Raw genomic sequence first — 6,416 nt, forward strand, 5'->3', positions numbered from 1 at the left:
CTATATTCTTTAAAATGGTTAAGATGGCAAATTTTATGTGTTTTTTTTTTTTCCCCCACAATTTAAAAAACAAAAACAAGAAAATCTTCTGTAAGACCACTGGGATTAAGTATCCTTTGTTTTTTTTTTTTTTTTTTTTAAGATTTTATTTATTTATTTGAGAGAGTGAAAGCGTGAGAGAGAGACAGAGCTTGAGCTGCATGGTAGGGATATAGGCAGAGGGAGAGGAAGAAGCAGACTACCCACTGAGCAGGGAGCCTGATGCAGGGCTGGATCCCAGGACCCTGAGATCATGACCTGAGCCAAAGGCAGATGCTTCACTGACTGAGCCACCCAGGTGCCCCTACCCCCTGATTTTAACCATAGGTTGTTTTTTTTTTTTAACCATAGGTTTTTGAGGATCAAATCTATCACCTTATCTTTTTGTATGTTTTCTTCATATGTTAGTTAATTTAACCTCAGAGACAAGAATGTCAGGGCTAGATGGGTAACACACAACACACAGAGACACACAGGTGCACACACAGACACACACGCACGCATGCGGAAGAGGTGAAGGAGGAAGTGGGGGAGGGAGGAACCAGTTTGCAGCCATTGGCACTTGAACCCCTTCACTTTAGACCAGACAGCCAAGCGACAGGCAAAGTTCTGCCAATCCTGTGGCACAAACTTGTGGCAAACCTGAGACTCAACCCAGTGGTCTATCCTTGCTCAGTGGATCCTCAAGAGCCACTGAGATCTGATGATTAATGTGAAGCCTGCAATCAGTTTTACTTCTGTATCACCCTACATCTCCGTGGTTTTTGTTATGTATTTTGTTGGGCTTGACCCAGTTACTTTAACTCTTTGCCCTTCAGTTTCTACAAAATGGAGGTGGTAGTTCCTGACTTCATAGGGTGGTTTTGAAGAATAAATGAAATAATATTCAAAACACAGTGTTTGAATCTGAATAAATACTTAATAAATGTTAATTAATAGTATCATTATTATTATTTCAAATGGGTCATATTATTTCAAATGGGTCAGTACCATAACAGAGGTACTGTTATGAAAGGCATTATAAATTACTTTAAACATATTCTTTCATTTAATCCTTACAACAAAAAGGTTATTCTCTTCTTACAACTGAAGAAACTGAGGTCCAGTGGGGGTTAACAACTTACCCAAGGAACACAACTAGCAAGCTAGATGGCTAAATGGTACTCTACTATATGATGGTAAGATCTCATTGGATTTTCTTTCTCTGTTGTGTACCTTTGCCATCTTTTGATAAGAAATTCCACTCATGTGTAGGCCTGTGCACTGTCCTGGAGTTGGTCCATGGTGGCATTCTACTTCCTCCCAGTCTTGTATCAGGACTTACACTGTAGTTACAGTTCTTTATTCTTGTCTTTTTAAATTTAAAATTATAATGAAAGCATATTTTTATATTGCGAAATATTTTCAAAATATAATTTTTAGGGGCTAAATGGCATTTGATTTTACTACTCTGGCACCATTTGGCTAGCCTTTCCTCCAGTTTTAGGCATACTGAGTGTTTTCAATATTTCACTGTTATAGGTAACTGCAGTGCTTTTTCTAGTATAGACACATTTATGTACATTTCCAATTATTTCTCCAATGTAGAGATCCAAGAGCAGATTTTCCAGGTCAGTAGAGATGATTATTATAAGACTTTTTGCTCTATGTTGAGGAATTTCTATTTCATCCCTCCCTAACCCTGAGAATTACAATTTTAAAAATCTTTGCCAGGTTAAATGCCATGGAAACTCATTTTAACTTGTCTTTCTTTTATTATCATGGTTCACATTATTTTTCTTGCCATATTTTGTTGGCCACTAGCCTCATTCTTTTGCGAATTGCTGTTGATATCCTTTGTCTATTTGTAAGTCTGGAAATCTGGGTGTGAGATTTTATAAATCAGGAGTATCAACACCTTGTAGTATTTATTACAAACATTCTGGTTGTCATTTTGGGGGCAGTTTTCCGCCTATTTTACTTAGCACTGTAAATATGTCTAATACTTCCCATAATTTGTTGTATTAATATTTATTATAGTTATTCTTTTTCTTCTTTTAAGTAGTTTATGTCCTGAACTTGTTTTAAGTTCAGAATTATTTGGCCAGAGTGTAGTAGGGCAGGATATATTTTTAGAAGATCCTTTGGTGATTTTAACACATGGCTTAGGTTGAGAACCCCTGCTTTCAACTACACTAAAGACATCCTTAGCCAATTGACATATTTTTCCACCTTTAACATCAATATATTTTAACTCAACTATTTTCATCTATATGGGTCATTAAGTTTAATTCTTGTATCTCAAATACCAGGCACTGCCCTTTGGTCATGTTCCCGTAAGACATCCAGTGAGGTCTGTGTTTCTGCTATGTCTTTCTGGAAATTGCTAGGTGATTTTACTGTCCCATGCTTCAAAAATCTGTCGTAATTTGCCTCATAATATATTGCCTACTCTTAGATCTTTGTTATTTTTTGCAGCTGTAGGTTTTGTGGAGAAATCATATTAGGGTCTCTGCCTTAGAATTGTTCTATCTTGCCTTTAAAGAGAAATCCAACCTAATGAGGTTTGTGGTTATGTTTCCCAAAGGCAAAGTCTGAAATCACTCCTATCGTGGCATCTTTAATTGCAGTCACTCCTTTCATCTTGCTGGCTTGTAAGAGCCTGTCTTTTTCTTTATAGTTAAAAAAATTGATAGTGAAGTATTTGTGGATTCTTTGGGGGTATTCCTGAGGGAAGATTATGTCCCCTTTAAAAAATCTTTGCTGTGATGCTTTCAGTAGGGGGAAATATTTTTGAATTATTAATCTGGCTTCCTTATTTTTGGCCTTTTAAATGTTCTCATTTCCCATTATTATTGTGCTTGATTCTGTCTCTGCTGCACTGTCTATCATACGTGTGGGTGTATAGCTATGATTCAGGTGCCGGAAATCATGAACTTTCTGCAGCTCTGACTGTGCATTCTGCTACAACTTGTTCCTTGCTCATACTTCTTTGGATGGTTTCAATACTTTTATGAAATTACTAGTTTGACTTTTTTTTCTCATTTGAAGTTTAAAGCACACTTTAAGCATGTACATTTCAGTTTAATATTTTAACTCTGGAAAATATTTCTGTGCATATGTGCAAAATATAACTGCATATGTGTTACAAATTAATCTTTTACACAAATAAACTGAAAAGTAAATGTGCCCTATAATCTCAACCCCCCAAAGATAAGATCACACTTAAGTCTTCCAGAATTTTATTGATAGTTATATATATCTTTCTCTTTATTTCTTGTTTTGTTTTTTAAATACTGCAGTCACATTATACATGCTACACTAATGATAACTTACTTGGTCACATACTAGATCGTTGTCATATTCCCATTCTTTTTATTGCTATACAATTTGTCATTCTATGGATGTGCCATATATTTTTGTAAATAATCCCATATTAATAAGCATTTAAGGGACACCTGGGTGGCTCAGCAGTTGAGCATCTGTTTTCAGCTCAGGGCATGATCCCGGAATGCCTGGATCAAGTCCCACATCGGGCTCCCTGCACAGAGCCTGCTTCTCCCTCTGCCTCTGTCTCTGCTTCTCTGTGTGTGTGTCTGTCATGAATAAATAAATAAAATCTTTTTAAAAAAGCGTTTAAGATTTCTCTATTTTTTTTCCATTACAAATAATGCTTTGGTAGCTATCCAGACAAAGGGAAACATACATGTGTGTAAACATATCCTTCTGTAGCTTTGCAAGAGTTTATATTTTCAAATGATAACTATCTAGAAGTAGAAATGTATTTTCACTGGTTCTTTTGAGTGGACGTACTCATTTTTATTTCCTCAGACTCTCCTCTAAACTGATTATTATTAATTCTTTTCCTCGGAATGTCTCTTAACCTGGCTATTATTATTAGCTTTTAAATCTACACAATACTGGGGATCCCTGGGTGGCGCAGTGGTTTGGCGCCTGCCTTTGGCCCAGGGCGCGATCCTGGAGACCTGGGATCGAATCCCACATTGGGCTCCCGGTGCATGGAGCCTGCTTCTCCCTCTGCCTGTGTCTCTGCCTCTCTCTCTCTCTCTCTGTGTGACTATCATAAATAAATAAAAATTTAAAAAAAAATAAATCTACACAATACTTTGTTTTAATTGGTATTTTTGAACTCTAATAAGACTGATCCTTTTCCAAATGTTTATCTACCATCTGTGTTGTCTATTTATTTCCTTATTACTTTTTAATTTTCATTCTTTTATTTTTTATTTGTGGAAGCTCTTTATGTATTAAAAATACTAACCAAGGGGCATTTGGGTGGCTCAGTTGGTTAAAGGTCTGACTCTGGAACTCAGTTTCAGGTCTTGATCTCAGGGTCATGAGTTCAAGGCCCGTGTTGGGCTCTACACTGAGCATGGATCCTACTTGAAAAAAAGAAAAAGAATACTAACTGACATAAATGGAATAAACTGTATCACTTTGCCCTAAGTGCATTTTTTAAAGGGATTACCTAAGTGCATTTTGACTTAATATATGCTGAGGATTTTTTTCCATCTAGAAGTTTTTCAGATCTATCTTTAACTTTATGGGGTTTTGGCCTCATGTCAAGCTAACAAAGCTATTTAAATGCCAAAGTCACACAGACATATATTCCTGTTTTTACTAATAAGTTCATAATTTTGGTTTTCACTGTTTGTTTTTGTATTTAGAGCACTAATGCATTTATAATTTGTTTTAGTAGATGGTTTGTGTTGAAAGTCAGGCTTCATTTTTCTTCTAAATGGATAGCCAATCTTATTCTTAATAAAGAATAATCTCTCTTAAAACTAGAAACAATGAAAAGAAGGGCATTACTCTAGTCTCAGCACTATTTTGGGAAAGACTGGTCTTGATAATTTTTAACCTTTAAAATGTGAAATGTACATAACATACATTCAGGAAAGGGTACAAACCAAAGATGTATAAATACAAGCAAACATTCATGTAATCAACAATATGGTTGAGAAGCAAAATCTTCAGGAGCTCCCAATCTGCATGCTCTTTCCCCATTACTACCAACTCCCCACTAAAAAAGGTAATCATATCTTGACTTTACAGGTAACCACTTTCTTGTTTTTCTTTATAACATAGGCACCTAAACATGTTTCCCAAAGCCAAAAAGCTTAATTTTGTCTGTTTTTCTAGGCGTCATATAAAGTGAAGTCATCTTAATTTATCCAGTGCAATTTTCAGTTGATAATCACTTGGGTTATTTCCACAGTGTGGATGTTTTAAACAATGGGGATTTATTTCTCGTACTTCTGGGGGCTGGAAGTCCAAGATCAAGGTGTTGGCAAGTTTGATTCTTTGGTTTGCAGGTGGCTGTCTTCTCTTTGTGTCCTCATATTGCATTTCCACTATGCATGCACATCGCTGATATCTCCAGCTTGCTAGCCCATCCTGGGATTTGGGATTTGCTAGCCTCCATAATTGTGTGAGCCATTAAAAAAAACCAGTCAATTGGACCTTATAGAACCACTTTCTAGGAGCCACCCAACCCACCCAACCATGGTCAACTCCACAGTGTTCTTCTATATCATAGTGGATGGTGAGCCCTTGGGCTGTGTCTCCTTCAAGCTGTTGGCAAAGTTCCAAAGACAGCAAGAAGTTTCATGCTCTGAGCCCTGGGGAGAAAAGATTTGGTTATAAATATTTCTGCTTTCACAGGATTATTCTGAGATTTCTGTGCCAGGATGGTGACTTTGCATGCCATAGTAGCATTGGTGGCAAGTCCATCTATGGGGAGAAATCCATCTAATTATGAGAATTTCATCCTGAAGCATAGGAGTCCTGGCATCTTGTTCATGGCAAATACTGGACCTAATACTAACAGTTCCCAGTTTTTCATCTGTACTTCCAACACTGAGTGGTTGGATGGCAGGCAGGTGGTCTTTGGCAAGGTGAAAGAGGGCATGAATATTGTGGAAACCATTAATTGGTTTGGGACCAGGAATGGCAAGACCAGCAAGAAGATCACCATTGCTGACTATGAACAAGTCTAATAAATTTGACTTGTGTTTTATCTTAACTACAAGACATTCCTTCTGTAGCTCTGGAGAGCATCCCTTAACCCCCATCTGCTCGAAATATCCTGTAATCTTTGTGCTTTTGCTGCAGCTCTAGGAGTTCCATATTTTCTTACTCCCTTCTAAGTCTAGCTTGATTGCAGGGTTAAGTTTATGATTATGAAATAAAAACTAAACAACAAAAACAATCAGTTTCTCTACACACACACACACACACACACACACACACACACACATCCTATTAGTTCTATTTCTCTGTTTCTCAGGAGAACTGTGATTAAATGCAGATATTGGTACCAAGAAATAGAGTACTATTACAATAAATACCTAAAAATGTAGAAGTGGCTTTGGAAT

The 6,416-nt window shown here is 36.8% G+C and overlaps 1 pseudogene; it reads left to right on the plus strand.

The window, feature by feature from the left end:
* The first annotated feature begins 5,544 nt into the window (after nucleotides 1–5,544).
* Nucleotides 5,545–6,038, plus strand: LOC121498037 (annotated as a pseudogene).
* Nucleotides 6,039–6,416: the final 378 nt, after the last annotated feature.

The sequence above is a fragment of the Vulpes lagopus genome, chromosome 8 (assembly GCF_018345385.1).
Source record: "Vulpes lagopus strain Blue_001 chromosome 8, ASM1834538v1, whole genome shotgun sequence".
In the NCBI taxonomy this organism is placed as follows: domain Eukaryota; kingdom Metazoa; phylum Chordata; class Mammalia; order Carnivora; family Canidae; genus Vulpes; species Vulpes lagopus.